General features: G+C 40.8%; 1 pseudogene; it reads right to left on the bottom strand.

The window, feature by feature from the left end:
- Positions 1–3,510: 3,510 nt before the first annotated feature.
- Positions 3,511–6,761, bottom strand: LOC137764461 (ferritin light chain pseudogene; annotated as a pseudogene).
- Between the last annotated feature and the right edge of the window lie 1,720 nt (positions 6,762–8,481).

Below are 8,481 nucleotides of genomic sequence, written 5' to 3' on the forward strand. Positions count from 1 at the left end.
CCTGGGTACAGTGATTTGTTCGTAGGTGTGCATACAATCCAAGCTGAGACAGGGGGGTCCATCCTAGCACTTAGCTTATTCCAGTGAGCTCTTTTCTGAAGCTGAAAAGGCAAGAGAACAGACTCTCTGCTGGAGCCTCCTGAAAGGAATGCAACTCTGCTAGCAAAAAATAAAAAATAAATAAATAAAAACTCAGGGATCACACACAAAAAATGGTAATTATGGGAGGGTACAGAAGTGTTAACCAACCTTAGTGTGATAAACATTTTGCAGTTTATACAGGTATCAAATCATCATGTTGTATATCTTAAGCTTATATGTCAATAATATCTCAGTAAAGCTGGGGAAAAAAAGAAATCGGGTAAATTTGGGCACTTGACATTTAGAGTCTTCAAATAATGTTATTACTTAATATTTTCAAACATCTTATGTGATAATCATGAAGAATGAGAAATATGGGAAAGTAAGTGACTTGCTTTACAGGCGTATAGTGAAAAAGTCCTTTGCATACACAAGCCAAAGTTACAGTGGAAAGTGATATAATACTTCTCATTTTATGCTGACATCTCCAGATGGGCATTGTTCCAGGTCATAGAGAGTAAGCTAAGCTGTTCCTGAAAACAGTTCCTGAAATTTACAATTTGTTTGAATTAGGATATCCCTGTTCATCAGGAAATATCTCCAGTCATGTGGCTTTGGGGAGAGATTGCTACCTACAATCTGAGATATTAGACATACTCTTTCTAGTAATAACTCAAAAATTTACATTTAAATGGACATCAACTTTAATAAAAAGACAGCTTCCACTGAGAAGACTGATATTCTTGGGATCTGGCCTTTTAAAGAAGCACAGAATAGCTAGCACATCTGAATCTCAGGACTGTTTCGAAAACTCTCATGTTCTAGCTCTGGCTCTGATTGCTAATTTCTGACAAAGATTTTTTTAAATTTAATTTTTACTTTATATTATAGTTGATTTACAATGTTGTGTTATTTTCAGGTGTACAGCAAAGTGATTTAGTTATACATATACATATATCCATTCTTTTTTAGATTCTTTTTGCCATATAGTTTATTACAGATTATTGAGTAAATAGGTCCTTGTTGATTATCTGTGTTATATATAGTCGTGTACATATGTTAATCCCAAACTCCTAATTTATCCCTCCCCACCCCCCATTTCCCCTTTGGTAACCATAAGTTTGTTTTCTATGTCTGTGAGTCTGTTTCTGTTTTATAAATAAGTTCATTTGTATCATTTTTTTAGATTCCACATATAAGTGATATCATATATTTGTCTTTCTCTTTCTGACTTACTTCACTTAGTATGATAACCTCTATGTCTATCCATGTTGCTGAAAATGGCATTATTTCATTCTTTTTTATGGCTGAGTAATATTCATTATATATATGTACCACATCTTCCTTATCCATTCCTCTGTTGATGGACGTTTAGGTTGCTTCCATGTCTTGGCTATTGTAAATAGTGCTGCAGTGAACATTGGGATGCATGCATCTTTTCAAATTATGGTTTTCTCCGGATATATGCCCAGGAGTGGGATTGCTGGATCATATGGTAGCTCTATTTTTAGTTTTTTAGGAATCTCCATACTGTTCTCCACAGTGGCTATACCAATTTACATTCCCACCAACAGTGTAGAATTGTTCCCTTTTCTGCGGACCGTCTCCAGCATTTACTATTTGTAGACTTTTTGATGATGGCCATTCTGAGTGGTGTGAGGTTAACCTCATTGTAGTTTTGATTTGAATTTCTCTAATAATTAGTGATGTTGAGGATCTTTTCATGTCCTTTTTGGCCATCTGTATGTCTTCTTTGGAGAAATGTCTATTTAGATCTTCTGCCCATTTTTTGATTGGGTTGTTTGTTTTTTTGACGTTGAGCTGCATGAGCTGTTTGTATATTTTGGAGGTTAATCCCTTGTCGGTCGTTTTGTTTGAAAATATTTTTTCCCATTCTGTGGGTTGTCTTTTTGTTTTGTTTATGGTTTCCTTTGCTGTGCAAAAGTTTTTGAGCTTAATTAGGTCCCTTTTGTTTATTTTTGTTTTTTATTTTCATTACTCTAGGAGGTGGGTCAAAAAAGATCCTGCTGCAATTTATGTCAAAGAGTGTTCTGCCTATGTTTTCCTCTAAGAGTTTTATAGTGTCCGGTCTTACATTTAGGTCTTTAATCCATTTTGAGTTTATTTTTGTGTATGGTGTTAGAGAATGTTCTAGTTTCATTCTTTTACATGTAGCTGTCCAGTTTTCCCAGCACCACTTCTGACAAAGATTTGACCTTACTGCATTTTGTGTCTGTGTTCTACAGGTTCCCACTGTGAGGAATTTCCAAATAAAAAGTACCAAGAAAATGACAAGTGGTAATATGAATAGAGATCATTTTTCTTACGTTTTCAAATAGCAGTTCATCCCCAGTCTCAATCTGTGTTTTCTCTCTTTATTTCTGTTATTATTACTAGAAATCTTATGGGCTGAGGGATTACCTACCATACTATTGTCATGACTTCCAATTTGTCAATCACGACAGCTTGGTACTATATCCAGAGACAAGGGTTTTCCAGTAAACAGGCAATGATAGGTAGGAATGCTATAAGATTTTTTTTTTTTTGTCTTTGAGGTTAAAAATCAGGAATATCATACTGTGTCGTATTGATAAAATGAAGGTAAATTAGAAAGAATTACAGTCAGTCTCATTTATCCAGTATACTTTAGATAACGTGTTGTGCATTACAATTTAAAAAACTCTTTTACTGAGGTATAACATATATACATGTACATATATAAATATGCATAACTTGTGTCAGTCATAAATAACACAAGTATTTTTATTAGGTATACACTCAGGTAACCTCCATCCAGATGAAGATGTAGAAAAATTTCAGCCCTCCATAAGGTACAACTTTTATTGCATTTTAAAATAATATATTTAAATTGTCATTAAAATAAATGAAACAGGGAATTCCCTGGCTGTCCAGTGGTTAGGACTCTGCACTTCCACTGCAGGGGGCACAGGTTTGATCCCTGGTCGGGGAACTAAGATCCTGCAAGCCGCTTGGCATGGCCAAAATAAATAACTAAATAAATTTTTAAAATAAAAAAAATGAAACATATTTAAGTATTTGACATAACAATACTGAATAAAGTTTTTTAAATTAAATGTGATCATACATTACAGAAAACTTGGAAAATAAGAAGGATCACCATCCATTGTTTTACCACCTTCATAAAACTATTTTAATTTTTGGTAATTTCATTCAAGATTTTTTTCATATATTTTTTAAAAATTGTGAGCAGAGTATTATAAAACTTCAAATCCTGCTTTTTTTTTTTTTTTTTTTCCTGCAAGAAGCTTTATTGATTCTATTTGGTCCAAGACTTGGGAGAGGGCTCCAGGGTGGTTAAAAGGCTGTGTAGCGGCTGCAGAGAGGGGCTTCAGGCAGAAGCCCTGACACCAGAGGGGCTCTGCTGAGGCCGCCAGGCTCTGGAAGCTCCTAGTCGTGCTTGAGGGTGAGCCTTTCAAAGATACTGGCCCAGCCCAGCCTGGGGACCAGCCAGCCTGCACAGGTGCTTGCCCATCTTCTTGATGAGTTTTACCTGCTCTTCTAGGAAGTGGCTCTCCGGGAAGTCACAGAGGTGGGGTCTGCAGGGGCAGAACGCAGGGCCTGCAGGTGGGAAAGGGCCTGTTTCAGGTTCTTCTCCACGAGAATGGCGGCCTCCACAGCGTCCTGGGTTTTACCCCATTCATCTTGGCAGGGCTTCTGCACGTCCTGGAAGAGGGCACGGCCGCCATGCTGGTTTTGCATTTTCAAGAGACGCTTAGGCCCTTGCACTTCTCCTCAGCCTCTTCACGGAAAAAGCGGCCCATGCCCTCCCGAGCCACATCGTCGTGGATGAAATCGAAGCCCAGAGCGAGGTAGGTGTCAGAGGCTTGCAGATGCACGTTGACCAGGCGGGGGACAGTGGCCTCCACCTCGGTGGAATAATTGTGACGAATCTAGGAGCTCGTGGTTGATCGGTAGTAAGGAGCTAGTCTCCAAAAATGGTGTTGGCTGGTCCCAGTGGCCGAGGACCGCTGAGTGGCCGATTCGGAAGGTTGTGACCGGATAAAAGGTTTGAGGGTGCCCAGAGGCTGGAGCAAGGGCGTGGTCCCTGGGTCTGTTCCGTCCAAACACTATTGAAGCCAGAGACAGGTCCGCGGGGCCGCTGAGTGCACTGCTCAAATCCTGCTTTTTTTACCTGACATTATATTGTATTCATTTTCCATGCTGTTTCGTGATTTCTTGTATTTATAATTGTTTATTTATAATTATTTGATCCTGCACAATGTTGTATTGACAAACATACTGTAATTTTCTTAACTATTCCCCACCTGTTAGAAGTGAAGCTTGGCCCAGCATTTTGCTCTTTGCTGTGATGAATATTTTTGCACACAGGGATTTTTCAGTTTGGTAATGGGTTTTCAAATATCCATTTTACTAAAAGCAAAGAAAATCTACACCTTTCTTTTAGTACTTCTGCCAAGGTGTTAGCTTTACCTGACTTTCTTTTCAACCAATACAGAATCATAGTACACAGCTCTGAAAGGATCCTTAGCAGTAATGTGGTTCTGCTTAATTTCTATAAAATTTCCAAGAGGTAGTCACCCAACTTTAGTCTGATCACTTCCACTGGTTTTAGCATTGCTCTTGCCATATTATTATGGACACATAAAACTAACCTGTGACTTTCTGAGCCAGCCTCTTGGGCTTCCTTATATGAAAATCACTGCCACCATCCCACCCCCGCTCCTGTAACTTCTATCCACTGATTTTAGTTATTTATTTGCCAGTCCTCCTCTTTGTGCTGCTGTCTTTTGTTTCTCTCTTCAGTTCCTCCCCACCCTTCTCCACCCTGCTTTCTGCCCCAGGAGGCTCTGACCTGCGTGGCCTGAATCAGCTCTTGGCTGATGGGGCCCCCAGCAAGGATAGAACATTCAGGGTATTTACTTTGCTGATTGCCTCCCTGCAGGATCGCTTAAAGCTGGGCTGTGTCCCTCCGTCAAAGATCACAGATCCTCTCAAGGTGACCTTCTCCACAAAACGTTTTTGTGTTCCTCTTTCTGGATTTTGTTAACTGTTCTCTCACACGTCCCTTCAGGCCCCAGGATACTGCACTATCCTTGACACTTTCCTCTATGCTTCCCACACTTTTGTAAAGAGTCCCTTTAATCAACCTATTTGGACTATCCTAATTTGAGTGAGCCATCTGTTTCCTGTTTCCTGCTGGGATGTGTCTGACTCACTCTACATACGCTCTTTTCTTTTTAAATTTATTTAATTAATTTATCTTTGGCTGTGTTGGGTCTTTGTTGCTGTGCACCGGCTTTCTCTAGTTGCGGCGAGCAGGGGCTACTCTTCCTTGTGGTGCGTGGCCTTCTCATTGCGGTGGCTTCTCTTGTTGCGGAGCCTGGGCTCTAGGCGTACGGGCCTCAGTAGTTGTGGCACATAGGCTCAGTAGTTGTGGCTCACGGGCTCTAGGCGCGCAGGGCTTCAGTAGTTGTGGCGCAAGGGCTTAGTTGCTCTGTGGCATGTGGGATCTTCCCGGACGAGGGCTCGAATCCATGTCCTCTGCATTGGCAGGCAAATTCTTAACCACTGCGCCACCAGGGAAACCCTACATACACTCTTAACAGACGCAACCAGATTGTCACAAAACTGGAGTTATAATGATTTGCTCTATTGATACTGATTGTTGAACAGTCCAGAGATACTGGCATGGCTGATCTGGCTCCCCTCTCGTATTCATCACCGCGTTGCTCGGTTACTGCACAATTCCCCGTCAGAACGAGAAAGAAACTTCACTAATGAACTTAGATGGAAACATTCATCCTCAATGGCTAATGAACTAAAAGAGTTTGTTTTGCTTTTTTTTAAAGTTCAGATTTTTATCTCATGAAAATTCTCATATTAGATAAGTATCTGCGCCAGAGCTATTTTAATAATAGCATGAATAGATGGTGTAAGGGCTAGATGTGTATTTTTCCTTGGTGAATGTGCAACGCGTAGCAGGCTATGGATGAAATAATAGCTCTGGGAATCATAACTTGAAAAAAGAGTCCACCTCTCTGAATGCTCAAGTTATTCCATATCTGTAACAAAAGCTCCTGCAGAAACTGAAGTAATTCTTACAAGCTTTTGGGAACGTTATTTGGCAAGTTACTTTCTGGGTGTTCTCCGTCTAAGTTTTCTTGATATGTTTCTCCTCCTGATTAACAACTGGACTTGTTTTGCTCTTTCAGAAGAGGGGGTGTGTATCAGTAAGGGAAAAAAGGTGTGAAGAGCTGAATCCAGGCCAAGGAAAGCTTGGGTTTCCTCACTACACGTTAGGCAATCTTCTCACTCCTCACTTGCCTTACTTGATCTCATCCATTTGCATGTTTCCTACTTGTCACAGATGGCTGCCAAATTCAGATCTCTGGCACAGACCTCTCTGAGCTCCAGACCCACAAATACAGCTGACTTCTTAACATCGCCAAGTGGAGATGTCTCAAAATACCTCAAATTCATGTCCTTCTTCCCCAAGCCCAGGTTTGCTCCTCTTCCTGTGTTCTCTGCGTCAGAGAATGACACCATCACATCCAGTTACACAAGCCAGGCACCTTTGGATCATCCTTGACACGTGACTCTTCTTCTTATCACTTCTCACCCACTTTCTCTCCAAAATGTATCTCAGACACATCCACTCTGTCCTTCTCCAGGGCCATCTCCCCAGTCTTGCTACCATCACCTCTTGCTCTTGCCCAGACAACAGCATTTACGTCCTAACTGGTTTCTCAGTATCCAGTCTTCCCATCCTTTCAACTAGTTCTCATGCTACAGTTCAAGTGATTGTTTTGAAATGCAAATACGTTCATGTTAACACACACACACACACACACACACACACACACAGCTTTCCTCCTTCAATAACACTTCAGTGACTTCTTTTTTCTCTTATCATAAAAGTAAAAAATTTTAACTAGGCCTATGCATCACTGCATGTTCTGGTCCTATCCTACTTCTCCAGACTAATCTTATTTCTGTTCCACCACTTACTAACTCTGTAACCTTGGATTGGTTACTTCTCTGTGCCTCAGTTTTTTCATCTCTGAAATGGGAATAATAGTAGTATCTTTCACTTGGGACTGTCGTGAGGACCAAGGTAAAGTGCTTAGATCTTACTAATAGGTACTCCACAAATGTTAGCTCTCATTAGCACGTCTCAGCTCTCTTCAATCCCTCTGATGTTTTTGCTCAAAGGTGCCATACTTCCTTCCATCATAGGACCTCTGTATGGCCTGCAAAGCCTAAAACATCTACTATGTGGCCCCTCAATACACAGAAGTTTACTGACACCTGACCTAGGCAATTGATATACTCTTATTGCTATTAAATGGACAGGTAACTATTAGAAAATACATACATTTTAGGGTAGGAGAGGGAAAAAAATCAATAGCTAAGAAATTTGGGGTAGTATTTAAGGCCGTATTAGAAAAGTACATATATTGATTATTCCCTCTGTATAAAAATAAATTTGATGTTCCAATTTTAATCACTATCAGCATAGCTATAATATGCGGGGTGATGGGAAGATAGGTTCTTTGGACAGGTTGCAGTTAGGAAAAAAGACCTTTGTTTCTTTAAGACTAAGGACGGAAACCTTCGAGTCAAGTTCAGCTTACTCCTTCCTTCTTCGTTTCTCCCCTACCCACAGGGCTTTCAGCTGCCTGGGGATCGCCAGGCGACTAGCTGCTGCTTTGCATACCAGGCTAAAAGAAGCAGGGACTCAGTGTGAGAAGGAGGGATGTCAGGTGTAAGTGAGCGAGCTGACTGACTTATGACCCATTCTTGGCCGAATCAGCAAGAGGGTACTGGATTACAGACGGATTGCCTCAGCCCTGAACAGAAAGGCATGCGTGATAACAGAACCAAGGAAAATGTCAAAGAAGAAAAGACAGATTTACAGCTAAACAGCAGACAAATAACCGATTGCCTTTTCTGTGTCTGTAGAGTTGGCTGTTGTGATTAAAGTTACCCTTGAAAAAAGAGAGCAGTTAACTTAGGATTTTGAAAGAAATAAAGAATTTCAAGAGGAAGGAAAACTGAGTGTACAGGAAGACCAATCAACAGGTCAAGGGGGGGCAGCTGTGAGAATTTTCACAGTTTGGACAGTGTCCTTTTTGTTTAAGGGAGAAGCTTCTTTACTGACTGTTAGTAGCAGTAATGCCCTAGACCGTAAAAGAGAGCAGTCCTCCTTTCCCTTTGCACCATGCATTCTACTGGATCTGTTCGGTCAGCCACTAGGTAGGGATGCGGTGGCCGTTCTCACCTAAGCACTGAGCATCCCCAGTAGCAAAGCAGACAGAAATCCTGCTTTTGTGGAGCATGCAGTTGGAGCATGCAGGAGACGAGGACACCATAAACCCAGAAAATCATTATATTCTA

This window comes from Eschrichtius robustus, chromosome 4 (assembly GCF_028021215.1).
Source record: "Eschrichtius robustus isolate mEscRob2 chromosome 4, mEscRob2.pri, whole genome shotgun sequence".
Classification (NCBI taxonomy): domain Eukaryota; kingdom Metazoa; phylum Chordata; class Mammalia; order Artiodactyla; family Eschrichtiidae; genus Eschrichtius; species Eschrichtius robustus.